Below are 24,276 nucleotides of genomic sequence, written 5' to 3' on the forward strand. Positions count from 1 at the left end.
GGATCGGCAGGTGTAGAATCCTTGTGGGTAGAGTTAAGAAACTGTGAGGTTAAATAGACCCTGATGGGAGTTATATACAGGCTTCCCAACAGTAGCCAGGATGTGGGCTACAAATTACAATGAGAAGTAGAAAAGGCTTGTCAAAAGAGCAATGTTACAATAGTCATGGGGATTACAATATGTGTACAGATTGGGAAAATCTGGATCCCAAAAGAGGAAATTTGTAGAACGCCTACGAGATGACTTTTTAGAGCAGCTTGTGGTTGAACCCACTAGGGGATCAGCTACTCTGGATTGGGTGTTGCATAATGAACTGGATTTGATTATGGAGCTAAAGGTAAAGGAACCCTTAAGAAACAGTGATCATAATATGTTAGAATTGTTCCTTCAATTTGAGAGAGAGAAGCAAAAGTCAGGTATATCAATATTACAATGGAGTAAAGGGAATCATGAGAGAGGAATTGGCCAACGTATTTTGGAAGGGGACACTAGCAAAGATGACAGCGGAACAGCAATGACTGGAGATTTGGGGAGCAATTTGTAATGTTCAGGAGAGATACATCCTGAAGAAGAAGTATTCTAAAGACAAGATGATACAACAATAATTGACAAGATAAAACAAAGCCAACAAAACAACAAAAGGGAGGGCATACAATAGAACAAAAAATAATGGGAAGTTAGAGGTTTGGAAAACTTTTAAAAACCAACAGAAGGCAACTGAAAAGCCATAAAGGGGAAATGATGAAGTATGAAGGTAAGCTGGCCAACAATATCAAAGAGGATATGAACATTTTTTCAGATATATAAAGAGTAAAAGTGAGGTAAGGGTAGATATCATACCACTGGAAAATGACACTGGCAAGGTAGTAATGGGGGACAAGGAAAAGGTGGATGAACTGAATGAGTATTTTGCATCAGTCTTCACTATGGAAGACACTAGCAGTATGCTGGAAGTTTGAGAATATCAAGGGGCAGAAGTGAATGCAGTTGTTATTACAATGGAGAAGGTGCTTGGGAAATTGTAAGGTCTGAAGGTAGATAAGTTACCTGAACCAGATAGACTACACCCCAGGGGTTCTGAAAGAGATAGGCTAAAGAGAATGTGGAGACACAGACATAGGGAAAATCTGAAGATGCTGGAAATCGAAGACAACACACATGAAATGCTTGATGAAACTCAGGGGGTCAGGCAGCATCTATGGAAAGAAATAAATGGTCAAAATTTTGGGCCCAGACCCTTCACCAGGGCTGCATTTGTGGAGGCATTAGTAATGATCTATCAAGAACCACTAGATTTTGGAATGGCTCTGGGGGACTGGAAAATAACAAATGTCACTCCACTCCTCAAGGAAGGGGTGAGGCAGAAGAAGAAAATTAATCTGAACTCGGTGGTTTGGAAGATGTTCAATTGTTAAGGATGTGGTTTCGGGGTGCTTGGAGGCACATGGTAAAGCAGGCTACTGTCAGCATGGTTTCCTTCATGAAAAATTTTGCCTGATAAATTTGTTAAATTCTTTAAGGAAATAACAAGCAGGACAGACAAAGGAGAATTGGTGGATGTTGTGTATTTGAGTTTTCAGAAGGTCTTTGACAAGATGCTGCATATGAAGCTGCTTAACAAGAGAAGTTAGCCCATGGTGTTACAGGAGAGATACCAGCATGGACAGAGCACAGACTGATTGGCAGGAGGCAAAAAGTGGGGATAAAGGGAGCCTATTCTGATTAGCTGCTGGTGATGAGAGGTGTTCTGCAGGGGTTGGTGTTGGATCAGTTTATGTCAATAAACTGGATGGTGGAATTGATGGCTTTGGGGCTCAGTTTGTGGACAATACAAGTATAGGTGGAGGGGCATCTGGTTTTGAGGAAACAGGGAGGCTGCAGAAGGACTTGAATAAATTAGGAGAATGGGCAAAGAAATGACAAATGGATGCAGTGTCAGGAAGTGTATGGCTATGCAGTTCTGTAGAAAGAATAAAAGGCTATTTTCTAAACTGGCAGAAAATTCAAAAATCCATGGTGCAAAGGGAATTGGGGTTCTTCATGTAGGATTCTGTAAAGGTTAATTTGCAGGTTGAGTTGGTGGTGAGGAAGGCAAATGCAATTTTGCATTCATTTTGAGAGTATGAGAATGTTAAAGCAAGGCCATTCATTAGAATATAAAATCATTCTTTAGGCAGAGGGTGGATAATCTGTGGAATTTGTTGCCACAGGCAACTGTGGAGGCCATGTCATTTGGTGTATTTGAGGTCGAGTTGATAGGGTTTTGATTAGTCAAGGTGTTAAAGGTTATGGGGAGAAGGCAGAAGAATGGAATTGAGAGGGATGATAAATTAGTCATGATTAAATGCCGGAGCAGACTCGATGGGCTGAATTCTGCTCTTACGGTCTTATTTTTCGACATCTGCAAAACTGGCCATGTGGTGTTTAAGAGGCTCTTAGATACACAGGTATGCAAGGAATGGAGTGATATGGATCATGTACAGGCAGAAGAGAATTAGTTTTATCTGCATTATGTTCAGCACAGATGTTATGGGCCAAAGCACCTGCTCCTGTGCTGTTCTGTTCAATGATCTGGGTGGAACAAACTCTCAGGCTTTTTATCAAATAACAACAACCAGATTTTAAATCCACTATCCCACCATCTGTATTTCCGTCACCTAATTCAGAGGTGTTAGCTTTCAGTCTGAAGGGTAAGTTTCGATCCAATTTCATGAACTTGAGAAGCCAAAGTCCAAGCTGTCCAAGCAGTGTAGTCCCAGATGACTGCCACTTCACCAAAGGTACTTCGTTCAAATGGGAGAATAAACTTTGTTGAATTTAAGAGATCTGGGAGTTATTTTGAAGAATGACAGAGGAATCTTCACTAGATTTTTGTTCAACCACTAGACTCTATTGCTCACTAAATAACATAAACATGTACAGTATGTGAGGGAAATAGAGATAATATCAGGTAACTGATCTTTTACTCAGGACTGAATAAATGTCTTGGTCTTAAGCGTTGACTGTTTATTCCCCTCCATAGATGCTTCCTGACCTGCTGAGTTCCTTCTGCTTTTTGTGTGTGTTGCTCAATATTTCCAGCATCTGCAGAATTCCTTGTATTTATAATCCAAAGTTTAAAGTGCACAGAAAATTTTATTATCAGAGTGCATACAACCCTGGGATATTTTCCTGTGGGCATATTCAGCAAGTCTATAACAGGATCAATGAAAGAGCAAGTAGAGTGCAGAAAACAAAAAGCTGTGAAAATGCAAATATAAATAGATAACAGTAAATAGCGAGAACATGAAATAACAAGATAAAGAATCCTTAAAGTGAGATCATTGGTTATGGGGATATCTCTATGGATGGGCAAGTGAGTGTAGTTATCACCTTTTGTTCACGTGCCTGATGGTTGAGGGTTCTTGAAGCTGCTGGTGCAAATCCTAAGGCTTTTGTACCTTTGACCCAACGGCAGCAGTGAGAAAAGAGCACGATCTGGCTGATGAGAATGTCTGATAATGGATGCTGCTTTTCTACGGCAGCGTTTCACATAGATGTGCTCAATGGTTGGGAGCGCTTTGCCGGTAATGTACTGGGCTGAATCCATGACCTTTTGCAGGATTTTCTGTTCAAAGGCATTGGCATTTCCATACCAGGCTGAGATTTAGCTAGTCATCATAGAGTGGTGTCTTAGGAAGGTGGTGTCCAACATTAAGGACTTCACCACCCAGGACGTGCCCTCTTTACGCTGTTACCATAGGAAGAGGGGTACACACTTACCAATTCAGGAACAGCTTCTTCCCCTCTGCTATCCGATTCCTAAATGGACATTGAACCCATGAACACTCCCTCATGACTTTTTATATTTATGTTGTTTTTGCACTACTTATTTCAGCTAACTATTTAATAAAAATATGTATATACTTCTGTAATTCAGTGTTTTTCTCAATATCTATTTATCATAGATTTCATTGTACTACTGTTCTTAACAAATTTCACAACATATGCCGGTGATATTAAACCTGATTCTGATTCTGATTCAATACACTCTCCACTTCAGATCTATAGAAGTTTGTCCACACTTTTGATGTTATGCCGAATCTCTGCACGCTTCGAAGGCAGTACTTTACTGAAGTGCTTTACTAAAACTGATGAGAAGTCATTGCCCTGAAATGCTAATTCTGTTTCTGTCCTCACATGCTGCTTGATCTGGCAAATTTTTCCAGAATTACTTGATTTTATTTCAGGTTTCCAGCATCCGTAGTTTATTGCATTTCATAAAAATATGTATTAATATCTGGACCAGAATTGATACTCAATATGCTACATGAAAACCAGTTATTATGTTTCTTATGCTGCAACAGTGATCATAAATCAAAATTATGTAAAGGCTGTGAAATACTTGAGATGAGCTGAAGCGACAAAGACCCCATCTAAAAGCTCAAAATTCATTGAGAATTTCACAGTCAGCACAGTGCTAACAACATTGTGGTGCAAAGTATTATTTGGTGGTCAAGATCATGAACAGCAATTAAGAGTCTAAATTAAATTGTAAGCATCTGTAAGAAAAACAGTTCTGGTACTTACAGAGAATGCTGGGGAATTACGGAGAACTGATAGAATAAACTTATATTCATTATTGCATACATAACAACCTCCCCAAACCTTTATATCATTGGAATTAAATTTACTAAGCATAGAGTACATGAATACTATTAAAGCTTACAATTTTAAGAAAGGCAACCATAGGTGATAATAGCTTGGGTAGTCATATACATAACTCTAAGGCTCTATATTAGCCATTTTGGAATCCAAACAGTACTTGCAATATAACATACATCACAGATTCTTACTTTATGATTTTATGATTAGAAAGATGCTTAAATAAAGCATAACTTAAGGGGGGGATGATTTTTTTTCCTTTGCAAATACCTTTAACTAATAATGTACTTCCACTTTTTGACAATAAATTTATACTTCCAGATCTTTGTTGTGCTTGAAGTTGACAAGGTAAGCAAGGTTACTTTATTTGCAAGATTGTCCCTCTCCCAGACCACAACTTTATCCTATGGAGGGAAAATGTAAAAGTGTTTCTATGGTAATACTACTTCACAAGCAATTTATTGACTTTTAATGCTAAACAGCACCAAAATTCCATACAATCTGCATAATCTCAATGGCATCAAAATCAGCCAAGCTTTCCATTCACTTGATTAGTTGGCTAATATAATTATCCTGCCCCAAAGTCACTCAGAAGAATACCCACCCCATTATATTACACTCCCAATTTTGCCTCATTACCTTTGAAGGTTAAAGAAGACGACCATGGGGATCCACTTCCTGAGAAGCTTGTGGTTATATCAGTTGAATAGAATGAACACCACCAAACAATTTGCACAGGGTATGAGAAAGAAAAGAGTGGATGTGCATTTATAATATTCTACCAATGAAGTCAAAGAGAGGAAAGTTATTATTCAAGCCATGCTACTTCCCTTAAATACTCATCACTGTTATAGTCTAGTCAGCTCTGCAGTTTGCTAGTGATTCATTCCTAATGATCCATACATTGCTTAGAAAAATCTTGACCTTCAGACTTCTCTTTCTACTTTGCAGTCCCTTCCTTTGTTAGGGCAGTAAGTTTTATCACAAGAGAAGAAAAATAATTGCTATGTGGGTAGATAACTGAGTGAATTACCATATGTCAATGAAAAGTACATTCATTTTAATTTGTTCAAAAACATTGAATACTATTTTGAATTGTTGAGTTCCTCTCTGTGCCTTGTGGGGCATCAGGCGGCAACTTTGCAGTTTCTTTAGTGTTTGTCTGTTTGTTTACGAGACTTGGTTGCCAGCTTGATGCTCAATCCAGCACGGATGGAAAACGTGCAAGAAGCCAGCTGGGATCACTCACCTCAAAGTCCAGTGCACCACCAGCCAGCTTCAACTGCCTTGAATACTCAAGTACAATTGTAGGCTTGAGGTAACAAAGGCCTTGTATGGAAACACCAATGCCCAAGAATGGAAACGGCTACAGAAAGTGATGGACACAGCCCAGTACTTCATGGGCAAATCCCTCCCCACCACTGAGTACATTTACATGGAGCGCTGCCACAGGAAAGCAGCACCCATCATCAAAGAACCCTCACCATCCAAGCCATGCTCTCTTCTTGCTACCACCATTGGACAGGAGGTACAGGGGCCACACCACTAGATTCAAGGACAGTTATTATCCTCTGGCCATCAGGCTCCTGAACCAATGTGGCTAATTTCACTCACTTAACTCTGAACTGATGTCACAACCTACAGACTTCACAACTGATGCTCTCAGTCATAATTTTTACTTGCACAGTTTGTCTTCTTTTGCATGTGGGTCCGTTTATGCATGCTATTTTGTAACTTCTATTGTAATCCTTTTTACCTTTAAATGCCTGAAAGAAAATTAATCTTGTGGTAGCATATGGGAAGGTAGGTAAATGTACTTTGATAATAAATTTTGTTAGGGGTTTTAACAATAATCTTAAAGGGTGGCACAGATGCAATGTAACAGAAAAGTTCAAAAACAAAATTTCAGTTTGAGGCCTTTGTGGCTGAAGGTGCGGGTGCTAGCACTGAGATGAAGTGAGAGTGGAGTGTACAAGGGAAGGAAATCAGACAAATGGAGTTGTGCATCTCAAAGGAATTATATAACAGCTTGAAAGTGTTTTATATATGCAATTAAAACATTTTCAATTGAAGAAACCAGGGAAAAGGGATAGGTCTGTGTGATCGGTGAATAAGACTTTTCAGGAGTGTAGATATCAATTACAAAGGTCTGAATGAACTGAGATCAATGGAGGGTGAAGGATAAGAGGCTGAGGAGAGATGCACAGGGGAAATTGATGACAAGCGTCAAAATATAATTTTGGCTCAATTATTTCCTTTTCTTTTCCTGCAGTTATTAACATATTACACAGGCAAGAAGAAGAATCCTTAACTGTAACATTACATTCACACCCCCTCAGAGCTGCTCCTTCTGCTCCACGCATCCCACTCCCCATCTCTGCGACCAAAATCGAACATATTTCCCCATTTCTGATGAAGAGCCTTTGACTTACAGTATCTCTTTCCACAGGCGCTGCCTGATCTGCTGAGGGTTAGCAGCATCTTCTGTTTTTTTGTTTCAGCTTTCCACCATTTGCAGGTATTTTTTTTCCCTATTCCTCCAAAGTGCTTGATTGCAATGTCTCTTTAACTAGCCGAGCTAAAGTCACTGAAGCTATTTGATCAGGAAACATGGTAATGATATGAGCTGTCCTTAAATTCCCTTGATCTATTTCTGATGCCTCCCTCTCCTTTCTTGATCTCTTTTTCTCCATCTTTAGAGATAAGCTGTTTACTGACATCTTTTATACACCTACCGACTCCCATGACTATCTTGATGAACAAATGGCCCCTCTGATGTTCGTGACTTGAACCGGCGGCTCCTTTGATCATAGTGACTCAAACCAGTGGCCCCTCCGACACTAGTGACTCGGACCAGTGGCCCCTCCGACACTAGTGACTCGGACCAGTGGCCCCTCCGACACTAGTGACTCGGACCAGTGACCTCTCTGAGAGAAGTGACTTGAACCAGTGACCTCTCTGAGAGAAGTGACTCGGACCAGTGACCTCTCTGAGAGAAGTGACTCGGACCAGTGACCTCTCTGAGAGAAGTGACTTGAACCAGTGACCTCTCTGATGGTAGCTACACAAGCCACTGGCCTCACCATGGAAAGCAACACAAATCAGTGGCCTCTGCAAGAACTGCCTGCTCTCCTCCAATTTTGCGTCGATAGTTCAATCTTCCCTGACACCTTAGTCGATGAGAAATGTAGTCAGTCATTGCCCTCATCTCCCCTTTGAGCTTCTCCTCACGGTAGCTCGTTCTCATGCTTCTCTCCTGCAGTTTTCTTGGGGACAGCAGAGTGCTAGCTCACTCATATATTCTCAATTTCCTGGACATCTATGTTCCCACCATCTTCCCATTGCCTTAACAGGGATAGAGTTCCTCATGTCCTACCTACCATCCCATGAGCCTCTGCATCCAAAACATCATCCTCTACAACTTCTGCCATCTCATAAGGAATTCTATAAGTAATGTCAAGTTGGATTTCTTTTTCTTCTTTGAAAATGTGCAGCTTCCCATCTTGAAAGAGACTGAATATGTCTACCTGAAGGCTTTTTAACTGGATTCCACTCAATACCAAACAACTTTTCCTTTTTCCTCCTTTTACTTTTCGCCAGTGCGGCAGTTTGATAGTTCCATTGGTTCCATCAACCATTAGCCATTAACCATAAGGTGAAGAAACTGGCTGCCTCTCTGGACTTTGTAGACGGATTTGATCTGCACAGTGTCCGCTTCCTAATAAACCGTTATGTTTTCAAACTGGGCGACCCCTCCCGGAGGTTCCCGAGCTCTTCTTAAACCTCGCGCTATTTCCCAGAAGCGCCTGTGCGCTGATCCCCATGACAAAGTTAGGGCTAACCCAAATGCAGTGACAGGAGTGCTCTTTTCCATGAAACAGTCTCTCAAGTTATTTAAAATTCAACATCTTACCGCAGATTCCCACGCTGCTCCTGGACTGCTGCTGAGATGCTGTGGGATCCTCCCAATGTTCCGGGCAGAAGCTGCACTCAGGCAGTAGGTTCCGTCCGATCTAACACTGGATTCTTGCTATTCATTTTAAATTTTATTTTCTTTTGCCTGTAGGTCTCAATACTTACTAGAAACTCTAGTTTGACTTGACAAGTAAACACATCTTTACCTCCTTCTCCTCACTCTCTGCTTTCCACAGAGATTACTCCCTCTGTAAGTCTCTTGTTGATTCATCCATACTAATTCCCCTCCCGACACTTACCCCTGCAAGCAGCTAAAGTGCTACACCTGCCCATTAACCTCCTCCCTCACTTCCATTCAGGGTCCCAAACAGTCCTTCCAGGGGAGACAACACTTCACCTGCGAATCTCTTGGGGTTGTCTATTTGATCTGATGATCCCAGTGCGGCCTCCTCTACATTGGTGAGATCTGGAATAAATTTGGAGATCACTTTGTCGAGCAACTCCACTCTGTCCACCAAAAGCAGAACTTTACAGTAGCCATCCACTTTAATTCCTATTCCCATTCCCGTTCAGACAAGTTGGTCCATGACCTCCTCTTGTGCCAAGATGAGGGCACTCTGAAGATGGAGGAACAACTTCTTATATTCCATCTGGGTAGCATCCAAACTGATGGCTGAGCATTGATTTCTCCTTCCAGGATTTTTTTTCCCAACCCCTTCCCTCTTCTTCTATTCCCCAGTCTGGCCTCTTACCTCTTCTCAGCTGCCTATCACCTCCCCCTTCACCTCAGCTGCCCCTCCTTCTCTTTCTCTCAAGATCCACTCTCCTCTCCTGTCAGATTCCTTCTGCACAGCCTTTAATCTTTTCACCCAACTGGCTTCACCTATCACCTTCTAGCTACCTTCCTTCCCATAACCCCACCTTTTTATCTGGCATCTTCCCCCTTCCTTTCTAGTCCTGAAGAAGGGTTTAGGCCTGATACATTGACAGTTTATTCATTTCTACAGGTGCAGCTTGACCTGCTGAGATTCTCCAGCGTTTTGAGTGCGCTGTTTTGGATTTCCAGCATCTGCAGGATTGCTTGTGTTTATGGTAATGATATGATAATTAACAAGAGACTACACGTGCACTGAATTTTGGATTTCTCACTCTCTGTTAAATTCTCGTTGGGCTACAATGATGATGGTAATGATAAGCAAAACAGAAAGAAACAATGATTTAGCTAAAGCTGGAGCTTTTCTGTATACCTTCCTTTCTCTATTGTTGAATTCCCAGGATGTCAATATTACTACAATTGCTGCATTTATTGTCCATTGACAACTGAATCTCAGCTATGGAGGCAGCTTAGAATTAAATACAGCACTCAGTCTATCAAAATAGAGTCATTGAAAAGTTCAATTAGTCTGTACTGAACTATTTAAACTGCCTAGTCCTATTGACCAGCATCCGGACCACAGCTCTCCATACCCCTCCCATCTATGCTTTTATTCAAACTTCTTTTACGAACATTGAAATCAAGCTCATATGTGTCATTTAGATTGGCATCATGTTCCGCACTCTCATGACACTCTGAGTGAGGAAGTTTCTCCTCATGTTCCCCTTAAACTTTTCACCTTTCACACTTAACCCATGATCTCTATCTAACCCCCTCACAATTTTCCATACAACTATCAGATCTCCCTTCACTTTTCTAAGTTCCGAGGAATAAAGTTCTAAGCTATTCAAACTTCCTTTATAACTCAGGTCCTCCAGACCTGGCAACATCTTTGTAAATTTTCTCTGCACTCTTTCAACTTTATTTACATCTTTCCTGTAGGTAGGTGACCAAAACTGCATACAATACATCACATTAAACCTCAGCAATGTCTTATAGAACTTCAACATAACATTCCATCTCCTGTACTCAATTCATTGATTTATGGAGGCCAATGTGCCAAAAGCTTTCTTTATGACCCTATATACATGACATGCTACTTTCAATGAATTGTGGACCTGTATCACCCGATCACTTTGTACTACGGCAAATGGAGCTTAGAAAAATAGGGGGCTATGCACTAGAGAAATTCTAGGCAGTTTCTAGAGTGGGTTACATGGTTGGCACAACATTGTGGGCCAAAGGGCCTATGATGTGCTGTAGATCGCTCTGTTCAATGTTCTATGTTCGTCAATGCCCTGCTGCTCACTGTGTCAGACCTACCCTGGGTGGTCCTACTGAAGCACAACACCTTGGACTTGTCTGCAATAAATTCCATTTGCCATTTTTCAGCCCATTCTCCCAGCTGGGTCATATCTCACTGCAAGCTCTGATAGGCTTCTTTGCTGTCCACTACACCCCAAATCTTGGGGGTCATCTGCAAATTTGCTAGTCCAGTTAACCACATTATTATTTAGATCATAACTATAGATGACAAACTACAACTTGCATATATCCATGTGGCACTCCACTAGACACAGATCTCCCGTTAGAGAGGCAACCATATACTATCACTCTCTGCCTTCTCCCACAAAGCCAAAGTCTAATCCAACATACTCCATCATCTCAAATGCCAAGCGACTGAACCTTCATGACCAACCTCTCATGTGGGACCTTGACAAGTCCATATAGGCAATATCTGCTGCCTTGCCTTCATCAACTTTCTTGGTAACTTTCCCAACAAACTCTGTAAGAGTGGTTTGACATGACCTACCACACACACTGCTATGCTGACATCACTAATCTGTCCATGTCAGTCCAAATACTCAAATGTCCGGTCCCTAAGAATACCTTCCAATAACTTTCCCACTACTGATGTCAGGCTTACCAACCTATAACTTCCTGGTTTAGTTTTAGAGTCTTTCTTAAACAATGGAACAAAATTAGTTACCCTCCAATCCTCCAGTACCTCACCTGTAATAAAGAGCGATTTAAATCTCTGTTAAGGCTTCTGCAGTTTCTGTGCTTGCCTCACAAAAGGTGCGAGATAACACTTTATCAGGCCCTGGGATTTATCAACGCTAATTTGCTTCAAGAAAGCAAACAGCTCCTCCTCTGTAATTTGATTAGATTCCATGTCTTTGCTACTGTTTTATGTTACTTCTACAGACACTGTATCCATCTCCCGAGTAAATACAGATGCAAAGTATCCATTTAGGATCTCCCCATTCTCTTTTGGCTCCACACATGCATTACAATTCTGAATTTCCAGTGGACCAATTTTGTCTTTTTTGCTCTTAACATATCTGTAGAATCCATTAAGATTCTCCTTCACCTTAGCTGCTAAGGCATCTTCGTGCCTTCTTTTCATCCTCCTGATTTCTTTCTTAAGTGTTCTCTTGGATTTCTTATATTCCATAAGTACCTCATTTGTTCCTGCCTGCCTACATGTCACCTGCCCTGTCTCATTCCTTATTAGGAGATCAAGGTTTGCACACTTTGGGACCTCTATGTACGGATTAAGGAAACTTCCCTGAACACATTTGACAAATTTTATCCCATCTAGTCATTTTACAGTACGGGAGTCCCAGTTAATGTGTGGAAGGTTAAAATGACCTACTATCACAACCCTTTGTTCCTTGCAAATGTGTTCCTCTAAATCCTGCCAACTTCTGGGTGGTCTATAATTTAGACCCATTAATGTGGTCATACCTTTGTTATTCCTCATTTGCATTCATAAAGCCTCATTGTGCCTTTCTTCCACTCTTGGGTTTTGACATTGCCAGCACAGATTGTGACAGAAGGACACCACCAAGTAATGGACCCAGCGGAGGGTGAACTGCAACGTTTTGATATCGGGTGGCTTTAGGTGAGAAAGCCATCTATCCTCAAGTCTATGTTATCAGTTTCTCAAGTTTACATTTCTGAGTGTCTCTAGACTACGTTTTGAGTTTCTCAACTCCACGTTCCAAGGTTCTCTTGACTACGTTCAGGGCTTTTGCTAGGTCTTGGTGTCCCCAGCCTAAGCACCCCGAGTTCACAATGTTGTCAAGGTTCTCAAGATCATCAAGGTCCTCCAGGTTTCCAAGATTTATTCAATGATTCCAAAGTTTATTCAATACTTCCAGGGTTTATTCAATACTCTCCCTGTCTTGAGGTTCCCCAAGCAAGGAGATAATGCTGAGCATTTATAAGACAGTAGTTAAGCTACACTTGGAGTATTGTCAACAGTTTTGTGCCCATATCTCAGAAAGGAAGTGTTGTCATTGGAGAGAGTCCAGAGAAGGTTCAAGAGGATGATTCTGGGAATTAAGGGGTTAACATATGAGGACCGTTTGGCAGCTTTGGGCCTGTACTCACTGGAATTTAGAAGAATACGGTGGTGGGGGGGGGGGTGGATTCTCATTGAAACCTACTGAATGTGGATGTGGGAAGGATGGTGGGGGTATCCAGAACTAGAGGGCACAGCCTCAAAATTGAAGAATACCCTTTAGAACAGAGGTAAGGAGGAATTTTTTTTTAACCAGAGTAATGAATCTGTGGAATGCTCTGGCACAGACCAAGTCCAAGGCAGAAGTTGATAGTTTCCTGATTGGTCAGTGCATTAATGGATATGATGAGAAGGCAAGTGTCTGGGGTTGAGTGGAATCTGGGATCAGCCATGATGGAATTCTAGAGAAACCTCAAAGGGCTGAATGACCTAATTCTGCTCATGGTCTTATGGTACCTCTCGAGTTCCCCCAATTCCCTTTTGGCCATCAGGTGTTGGCCATAGGGAGGCGGTATTGTACTGAGCTCTTCAAGTCTGTGCAGGGAGACAGAGAGCATTGGGCTTCAAGGTTTTTAGAGCACCTGAATTGGTTAAGTGTTGTTTAATGATATTCTTAATAGTTTACAGTTCCTTACATTTTTCCCAAGTGACTTATTATTCTTTGTAATGCAGATGCCTGGTGCTTTCAGTTTGAACGTATTACATTTTTTCAACAGCGGCCAATCAGCTATGGGATGTGTGAAAAGACATAGCTCACTCATGTTTGCTGATTGGATACATAAGGCATCGATTCACAGTAGCTTGTCATTTGAACAATCGGCAATCGGGATTGACCGGCGAAAGCAGATATAAATAAGGTGGGGAAATGGTGTTGCTATTGCTGAAACAGACAGTGTTAAAGTGATAATTTGAATCTTTAGCTCTTTGAAGTTTCAGCTGTTGGTCTATCTTTTTTCCAAGTTCATTTATTGTTTCCTTATTTATATTTGCATAGATAGAACAGAAGGGATGCCAGGCAGGACAATTGCATGCTCCTTTTGCAGGATGTGGGAAGGCAGGGAGATGGCCAGTGTCCCTGATAACTGCATCTGCAAGAACTGCATCCAGCTGCAGCTTCTAATGATCCATGTTCAGGACCTGGAGTAAAACTGGATGAATTCTGGATTATTCAGGAGGCTGAGGAAGTAGTTGATAGAATAGTGGTAGTTACACCCAAGGTGCAGGACACAGGAATTAGGTGACAGTCAGGAAGGAGAAAGGGGTTACACAGCTAGTGCAGAGTATCCCTCAACTACAAGTATACCACTTTGGATACTGCTGGGTGGGTGACTTTCCTAGCAGAGGAAAGTCACAGCAGTCAGGTCTCTGGCACTGAGTCTGGACTTGACACTCAGAAGGAAAGGGGGAGAAGAAGGGAACTGAGGTGATAAGGGATCTGTGAGGGGAAATGAAAGGAGTTTCTGTGGATGAGAATGAGATTGCCAGATGCTATGATGCCACCTGGGTGCCAAAGTCTGGGACATGTTGGACTGAGTCCACAGCATTCTTAAGTGGGAGGGTGAGCAGCCAGATGTCGTGAAGCATTTAGGTACCAATGACATAGGTAGGAAGAATGATGAGGTTCTGCAAAATGAGTTTGGCGAATTAGGTTGTAAGTTAAATGACAGGACCTCCAGGGTTATGATCTCAGCATTGCTATCCATGCAATGTGCTAGCAAGGCTAGAAATAGGAAGATCATAAAGTTTAACACATGGCTGAGGAGCTGGTATGGAAGGGAGAGCTTCAAATTTTTGGATCCTTGGCTCTCTTCCAGGGATGGTAGGACTTGAATAGAAGAGTTGGTTTGCAGCAGAGCTATCGGAAAAGTTTGCTGGTACTGCATGGTGGTGTTAAAACTAGAATTGCTGGGGGACGGGAACCAAAGTGACAGAACAGATAATGGGGAGGTAGTAGAGATGAAGTCAGGATTCAAAAGGCTGTGCATGGTGCAACTAGTGTCCTGGGCGGTGTATTGTAGGAAAGACAGGCGAGCTCAGGGCATTAACTCATGGAATTATGATATTGTAGCCATCAGGGAGACTTGGCTGCAGGAGGGGCAGGTCTAGCATCGGTGGATTGTCTGAGTGATACCATGAGACATAATATTCTCAAAACTAGGACCTCGTGATTAATGCTAATTGGGTGTTTACTTAATAGTACAAGTAATATGGAATCCCTGAGCCCTCTCACAGTGAATGCAGCAAGTGTAAACAGAAAGCATCAGGAGACCACATGACTTAAAGCAAGTTGCTTGAGAAAAACACAAGGAACTCTAACTGTTTAGGCTCACATTAATCAACAATTAGCCAAATTAGATAACTTAAAATCCTCAGAGCTCAACTCCCTCCAGCTTCTGGCACAGGTTCTGAAGAGCTCATTGCAGATAGAAAACAGAAGAAGAATGGTGTGGGATTTTAATGATGAATTTTAAGAACCCACCTTTTGAATATGTTCATGATACTGGGATGGCTGGCACCATGATGGAGCTCCACAACTGTTTACAATCCTGTGCATTGAAGCCTCCCTACCGGGCGATGACGCAACCATTTAGAATGCTCTCCATGGTACATGGTACATTTACTAGAGTCTTTGGGGACATACCAAATCTCCTCAAACTCCTAATGAAATCTAGCTGGTGATGTGCCTTCTTCACAATTGCATCAATGTGTTGGGTCCAAGATCCTCTGAGATATTAACACCCAGGAACTTAAAGCTGCTCACCCTTTCCACTGTTGAATTTAATTCCAGTTTAATTTTAAAAAATCACAAGTATCTGGTAGAATTAAAATTCACCTCTAGAATTATGGCTACTAGTCCGACTTCCAAACCCACGACCTTTGTTAAGTTGCTCTCAATTTAGTGCAAAATCTTTGCATTTGTGTGTGCTTGTTGGAAATCAATTGAACTGACATAAAAATCTGGCAGAGAATGGGAAGAGCTGGAAATTCTCAGCAGAACAGGAAGCAACAGTATTGTACCACAAGCTTTGCACAGCAATTATTTTTGGGGGTATGTAGGCACATATCAGGAACAAAGCACTCTCTTCATCTCAGAATACTGAGCAGTATTTACTTTAATGGGGATACCGACCATATTTTGGCCTTCTCCTTATTTCTATTGTAGATCTCATGCAGTGAAGGATTGTGCTGCTGTACCAGATTTATCATGTATTATCAAGAGATCACCCAACACCAACAGCTACAGAGGAGAGTTGGGATTACAAATGCTTTCTAAACAAGGTCACATTTTGTATTTTGATTTTTTTCTTATTAAATGCCTGTTGCGACAGCCTGCTGAAGACAAGGCTGGTCCAACAGATTTCTGAGCTGAATCTCAACATCTGTGTTTGCCCTCTGGGACGGATGGCTGCCAAGGTAGACAAAGTGTTTCACAGTTTCCAGTCCCTCACTGTCAATGTAGATCTTCATTATTAGATCTGATGAATACTGGGAAACACTTGGACTGCTGGGCAAATTTTATTTTGCCAATGTTCTGTGTTAGGTTTATACTTAATGGGTTTGATAGAAAGGCAGATCTTGGCAGCTCAGTATTCTACTAACGTCCAGCTCTCTACTAGTAGGGAACTACAGTTGAGCCATGAGATGGATGATGATGAAGGGACATAGAAATAGGAACTTCACTGTATTTCTACTCATTATCTGTTGTCCCTCTGTCAGTTAATTTCCAAATTTTATCTTAGATCCCGCTGGCACAGTCAGTCCCTGTACAAAAGGTATTCTGACATATTATGAAGCTTCTGATGATGTGCAGTTCTCTGTCTTCAGTAAGTTGAAGCTCTATGAACAGCAGGTCTGCCAGAGACTGCTCCAGCTTCTGCTACTACACATCTTCCTCCTCTGTGCTGGCACACTGCACTTCAATTATATAGGTCAGACTTCCAAACCCATAACCTTTGTTAAGTCGCTCTCAATTTAGTACAAAATCTTTGCATTTGGGTGTGCTTGCTGGAAGTCAAATGAACTGACATAAAAATCTGGCATAGAATGGTAAGAGCTGGAAACTCTCAGCAGGACAGGCAGCAACTGTGGAACGATAAACAGTTAATCTTGCAGTGAAGACCCTTTGTCACTTCTGGGAAAGAGACAATAGAAAGGTAGATTTAAGACGCAAAGACAGAGATAGAAGGAGTGCATAGGACAACTAAGATACCCAAGATAGAATGAGAGTTCAAATGGGTTAATAGGTCTGTTACAGGGTGATTATTCTTTTTTTTAATCTGTGTTTCGTCCCGATAATAGCAGCTTAGTGGGACATGCCTAACAGGTCAGGCTGTACTAATGTACAAAGAAAAAATGAACCATTATCATGGGCAAGTCACTGGCAGAAATGACTCAGGACTCACACTGACAGGTTCAAGGACAGTTACTACTGCTCAATCATCAGGCTCTTGAACAAAAGATGAGAACCACACTCCTCTCTTGAGATGTTCCCACAACCAATGATCTCACTTTAAGGACTTTTTACCTTGTTGTTTCATGCTCTCATTTTTTATTGCTATTTATTTATATTTGCATTTGCACAGTTTATTGTCTTCTGCAATCTGGTTGATCTTTCACTGGATCCGGTTATTGTTCCTATTCCATAGCTTTGCTGAGTGTGCCCACAGAAAACAGAACTTCAGGGTTGCATGTGGTGACATATATGTTCTCTGATATTAAAACTTACTTTGAACTTTTGAACTTTGTTTCTGTGCTCTATGACTTCCGCTTGTCGCTTGATAGAAAACAAACAGAATTTAAATCAATGTATTGCAATAAAGAATAAAGTTGTTTTATTTGTAATTGTTTCAGCTGACGAGGTTTGAGACTCACAAAACAAATGAGCACATTGGACATGGGTACAAAGATATAATTACCTTTCAGAAAAGGAGTCAAGTTTCTTCATTTAGAGGCTATATGTCTGTTTAATACATTGATCTAAATTACATCAAGGCAGATGCACTGTAGATTTCCTTGCTTATGTCAGTTTATTTCATGTAATGAGCTCAGCTGGGAGAACCAGATTTAAGATGTCTTTATTAATTGGAAAATTGATGACAACTTTTTATGATTAATATACATGTTCTCCATTTGGGACATCAGATTTATCCCACTAAGAAGTGATTAATCCTTCTAACTAGTTATAGTCTTACACTTCGGCTTTTCAAAATGTTTAATAAAATGTTTGCAAGATCCTTATTGGCTATAAGGAGATGTTTGTTGAATGGTCTGTAATTTTATATGTATTGGATTATGTGGGTTTATGCCAACATTTCAGGTAGAACTGAAAATTTTTGCTAAGTAGGCATTGTCAACTTTGGGATTGGAGTACAACTCCCTTAATTTATTGACTTCTCCAATACTGGACTCTGAAAGGAGTATAAAAATGTTGCTTTTCTCCAGCACTTATACTATAGAACTCTTTGGTGGAACAGGAACAGCTTCTTATTTATTTGAGTAGAGAGATAGACAACAATGAAGTAAATTATTTTGAAAGAGGTTTGAATTTGAAGGCAGAATACAGAGTTAATGGCAGGATTTTTGGCAGTGTGGAGGAACAGAAGGAATTTGGGGTCCATGCCCATTGATCTCTCAAAGTTACTGCACAAATTGATTGGGTTGTTAAGAACATGTATGATGTGTTGACTTTCATTAGTCAGGGGATTGAGTTCAAGAGCTATGAAGTAATGTTATAGTTCTATAAAACTTTCGTTAGAGCACATTTGGAATATTGTGTTCATTATAGGAAGGAAAGAAGCATAGAAACATAGAAAACATACAGAACAATTCAGGCCCTTCAGCCCACAAAGCTGTGCTGAATATGTCCCTACCTTAGAACTACAAAGGCTTTACACATAGCCCTCCGTTTTTCAAAGCTCCATTTAGCCATCCAGGAGTCGCTTAAAAGACTCTATCATTTCCACCTCTACCACTGCCTCTGGCAGCCCATTCCACTCAGCACTCGCTGCATAAAAAAACTTATCCCTGACATCTCCTCTGTACCTACTTCCAAGCACCTTAATATTATGCTAGCCATTTCAGCCCTGGGGAAAAGCTTCTGACTATCCACAAGATCAATGCCTCTCATTATCTTGTACACCTGTCTCCAGTCTCCTCTCATCCTCTGTCGCTTCAGGGAGAAAAGGCCGAGTTCACTCAACCTATTCTCATAAGGCATGCTCCACAATCCAGGCAACATCCTTGTAAATCACGTCTGCACCCTTTCTATGGTTTCCACATCCTTCCTGTAGTGAGGTAACCAGAACTGAGCACAGTACTCCAAGTGGGTTCTGATCAGATTCCTATATACCTGCAACATTACCTCTCAGCTCTTAAACTCAATCCCCAATTAATGAAATCCAATGCACCGTATGCCATCTTAACCACAGAGTCAACCTGCGTAGCAGTTTTGAGTATCCTAAGGACTCAGACCCCAAGATCCCTCTGATCCTCCACACTGCCAAAAGTCTTACCAATAATGCTATACTCTGCTATCATATTTGACCTACCAAAATGAACTACCTCACACTTATTTGGGTTGAACTCCATCTGCCGCTTCTCAGCCCAGTTTTGCATCCTATCAATGTCCCTTTTTAAACTCTGACAGCCCTCCACACTATCCACAGCACCCCCAACTTATATGTCATCAGCAAATTTACTAACTCATCCAGGTCATTTATAAAAATCACAAAGAGTAGGGGTCCCAGAACAGATCCCTGAGGCACACCACTGGTCACTGGCCTTCATGCAGAATATGACCTGTCTACAACCCTGTTTGCCTTATGTGGGCAAGCCAGTTCTGGATCCACAAAGCAACGTCCCATTGGATCCCATGCCTCCTTACTTTCTCAATAAGCCTTGCATGGGGTGCCTTATCAAATGCCTTGCTAAAATCTATATACACTACATCTATTGCTCTTCCTTCGTCAATGTGTTTAGTCACATTCTCAATAAATTGAATTAAGCTCGTTGACAAAGCCATGCTGACAATTCTTAATCATATTATGCCTCTTCAAATGTTTATAAATCCTGCCTCTCAGGACCTTCTCCATCACCTTACCAACCACTGAAGTAAGACTCACTGGCTTATAATTTCCTGGGCTATCCCTACTCCCTTTTTTGAATAAGGGAACAACATCCGCAACCCTCCAATCCTCTGGAACCTCTCCTGTCCTCATTGATGATGCAAAGATCATTGCTAGAGGCTCAGCAATCTCCTCCGTCACTTCCCACAGTAGCCTGGGGTACATCCTGTCCGGTCTCGGTGACTTATCCAACATGCTGCTTTCCAAAAGCTCCAGCACATCCTCTTTCTTAATATCTACATTCTCAAGCTTTTCAGTCAACTGCAAGTCATCCTTACAATCACCAAACTCTTTTTCTGTAGCGAATACTGAAGTGAAGTATTCATTAAGTACCTCTGCTATTTCTTCCAGTTCCATACACACTTTTCCACTGTCACACTTGATTGGTCCTATTCTCTCATGTCTTAACCTCTTGCTCTTCACATACTTGTAGAATGCCTTGGGGTTTTCCTTAATCCTGTCCACCAAGCCCTTCTCATGGCCCCTTCTGTCTCTCCTAATTTCATTCTTAAGCTCCTTCCTGCTAGCCTTATAATCTTCTAGATTCCTATCATTACCTAGTTTTTTGAACCTTTTGTAAGCTTTTCTTTTCTTCTTGACTAGATCTACAACAGCCTTTGTACACCATGGAACTTGTACCCTACCATCCTTTCCATGTCTCATTGGAACGTATCTACTCAGAATCCCATGCAAATATCCCCTGAACATTTGCCACATTTCTTCTGTACGTTTCCTTGAGAACATCTGTTTCCAAGTTATACTTCCAAGATCCTGCCTGATAGCCTCATATTTCCCCCTTGCTCCAATTAAATGTTTCGCTAACTTGTCTGTTCCTATCCCTCTCCAATGCTATGGTAAAGGAGACAGAATTGTGATCACTATCTCCAAAATGTTCTCCCACTGAAAGACCTGACATCTGACTAGGTTCATTTCCTGTCATGGTCTGGTCCATAGAGTCCGCATTCTGGTTCACAGTCCGGTCGGTGGACTCCGGACTCCAGGTCTTCCGGCTGTCCCTTGCTTCAGTTGGGCTTAATCACAGGCACCTGATGCTTGTCTGGGCTGGGAAAATAAGTGGCCCTGGGTTCAAGTGTGGGGGCTGGTTTGTCTTGTCCTTGCCTCTGTAGGGTAAGTCAGGCTGTCTTTGCTGTTACCCTGAGGCTGGACTGGTCCCTTCCCTTCCCCTTCTTTCTGTAGCTCTTGGCTGGAGAGTTGCCTGCTACCTTTTGCCTGGAGTCTTGCCTGTGTCCTTGCCCATTCTCACTGTTGAGTTCTACCGCTGGAGCAAGACTGGAACCTTGCTGTGTCTAGATAAGGAACTGTCTTTCAGTGATTGGAACTGTCTCTTTGTGTCCTCACCTTCAAGGGCAGAAATGTCTAAGATGAGGAGGCATAATTTTAATGTGATTGGGGGAAAGTATGGGGGATGTCAGAGGAGTGCTAAGTGCATAGACACCTTGCCAGAGTGGTGGTAGAGGCTGATACCTTAGGGGTATTTAAGAAACTCTTTTGAGGACAATCTAGGAGAGAAGGGTTAGTTTGATCTTAGTGTAGGTTAATAAATTGGTACAATATTGTGGGTTGAATAGTCTTTATTGTGTTGTAATATTCTATGTTGTAACCCAAGCACTAGGTCAATTACATTTTTTTCTTTAAAAATGGAGCTTAATTTGGTATTTTATCTGTTCTGTGTTTTAAATATTTTATTTTTCTAACATTTACAGATTTCAAATCTTACAGTTGTGAATACGTTAATAACTGTTGAATATTTGTAAGCACATTTATTGTCAGAAACTATTTTTTTCTAGATTTTGATAGCTGTCCAAATCATGGATTGCATTCTGGTTGGCTGGCAAAGATCTTTTGAACTGTTTTGTGACCATGGTTTACTCTGGCCTCTACTTTTCCCCTTGCTTAAAAGTTTCGTGATCAAGATCCTCTACAGTTTAGAGCTTTGCCACTGAATATTTCACCTCGACTTACTAGTACAGTGATGCTGAGAGATTGACAAAAGGTAGGTTTTGATAGGCCTGAGTTTTTGAATCTGCGCAATGTCATTCTATAATCTGGATCCAATTAAAGGCTGTTTAATAAGCAATATAAGCAATAACAATTTAATAAACAATAGTAAGTATTATAAAATGATTGATCAGAAAATATTTAGTTGCTTCAGATCCAAATGTACTTTGATCCTTGGGTCAAAATATTGTTATTCCTCTCCGTGTCTTGTAGTGCATCAGATGGCAACCTTGCTAGGCAGAGCTCAAATACCATCTACAAATTTACTGACGATACAACCATTGTTGGTAGAAACTCAGGTGGTGACAAGAGGGTGTACAGGAGTGAGATATGCCAACTAGTGGAGTGGTGCCACAGCAACAAGCTGGCAGTCAACATCAGTAGGTGAAAGAGTTGATTGTGAACTTCAAGAAGGGTAAGATGAAGGAACACATACCAATCCTCATAGAGGGATCAGAAGTGGAGAGAGTGAGCAGTTTCAAGTTCCTGGGTATCAAGATCTCTGAATATCCAACCTGGTTCCAACATGGAGATGTAATTGTAAAGAAGGCAAGACAGTGGCTATACTTTATTAGGAGCTTGAAGAGATCTGGCATGTCAATAAATACACTCAAAAACTTCTATAGATTTACTGTGGAGAGCATTCTGACAGGCTGCATCACTGTCTGCTATGGAGGGGCTACTGCACAGGACCAAAAGAAGCTGCAGGAGTTAGCTCCACCTTGGGTACTAGCCTACAAAGTACCCAGGACATCTTCAGGGAGCAGTGTCTCAGAAAGGCAGTGTCCATTATTACGGACGTCTAGCACCTAGGGCATGCCCTTTTCTCACTGTTACCATCAGGTAGGAGGTACAGAAGCCTGAAGACACACACTCAGTGATTCAGGAACAGCTTCTTCCCCTCTGTCATCTGATTCCTAAATGGACATTGAACCCTTGGACATTATCTCACTTTTTTCTAATATACAGTATTTCTGAGTTTTGCATGTTTTTAAATCTATTCAATATATATACTATAATTGATTTATTATTACTGCTTATGACTATTATTATTTGTCTCTTCTATATTATGTATCACATCGAACTGCTGCTGCTAAGTTAACAAATTTCATGTCACATGCCGATGATAATAAACCTGATTCTGATTTTTCAGCATTTTTGTCTGTTGTTTTTGACAAGGCCGAGTTGCGACTCAGTGCTCAATGAAGCACAGATGGAAAGCATGCAAGGAGCTGGCTGGATTTAAATCTGGGAGGACTCGCCTTGAAGTCCAGTGCAGATGCCACTATACCACCAGCTAAGGGTCAAAATAAATGCCCCATTAATTTCACTCCTAGCTGTCAAAGAACACTTAGGTTATACTCTTGTGATATTTCCGAACAGTCATCACATCCACATGATGTTTAGATGTGGGATAGTTAAGTTGCCATTGACAGAAATACTCCACTTTGGATAACAAGGGAAGACAGAATTGAAAAGATGCACTGTTCTGTAATTGTTTCAAAATGTAACAATATAGGAAGACAAAATGGAAATCTTCTTGCAACAAGCAATAAATACAGGGATTTTTTTCCCCTATAATGCAAGTATTTAAAATCACGTGGTGGGGATATATTTTAATGGGAGAAGTGTTGAAATATACTTTAGAAAAATTGAATTTGCTTCATTTAGTTTCAGTGACATTAACAAATATAAGACATATTAATGGCATGGAGTCTGAGATAGTAATGATGGTCATCCAATCATAATTCATCATTATTATTTCTAGAAAGGTAGCATCTTTGGAATTTATGTACACATGTTGTTTGATGTGAAAATAGTTTCTTGTCAGTGATCTAGCACACCACTAGTCTGATTTTGTCACCTTCAACAGGAAATCATTAGAACTAATGTCAATTTCAGACATTTGCGAAGCAGTTCTGCTGTAAAATACTCTGAAATCTTATTTTTATTTGCATGACTATAATTACTAAATTACTATTTAGTTAACTATCAGGCACTAAGCAACTAATTTACTGAATATTGTAATTTCCTCATGAGTAAATTCATGGAATTTTTAAAGAATTTTGAAATAATTAATCCTTTTTTGCTCAGATTAATGTTTTATTACTGTATATAATTTAAAGCTCTTAAACTCGAGTTTCCTTCTATGCTATCTGTACAACTAACTGCAATATATCATAGTTGTCAGTAATTGCATTCATTGTAATGAATGGGAGGTTTAGAATTGCGTTAAGCATCTGCATGTCAAAGGTCCTATGCCAATATTCCCACACAGTTCTCCAAAATAAGGATTCATGGTACAAACCCTAAAAAATGTGGGAGCATATTTTGGGAGCCATCGTTCTTTGTCCAGCAGACATTGATGATGAAATTCAGCGTAGCTCTCA

Source organism: Hypanus sabinus, chromosome 2 (genome assembly GCF_030144855.1).
Source record: "Hypanus sabinus isolate sHypSab1 chromosome 2, sHypSab1.hap1, whole genome shotgun sequence".
Taxonomy (NCBI): domain Eukaryota; kingdom Metazoa; phylum Chordata; class Chondrichthyes; order Myliobatiformes; family Dasyatidae; genus Hypanus; species Hypanus sabinus.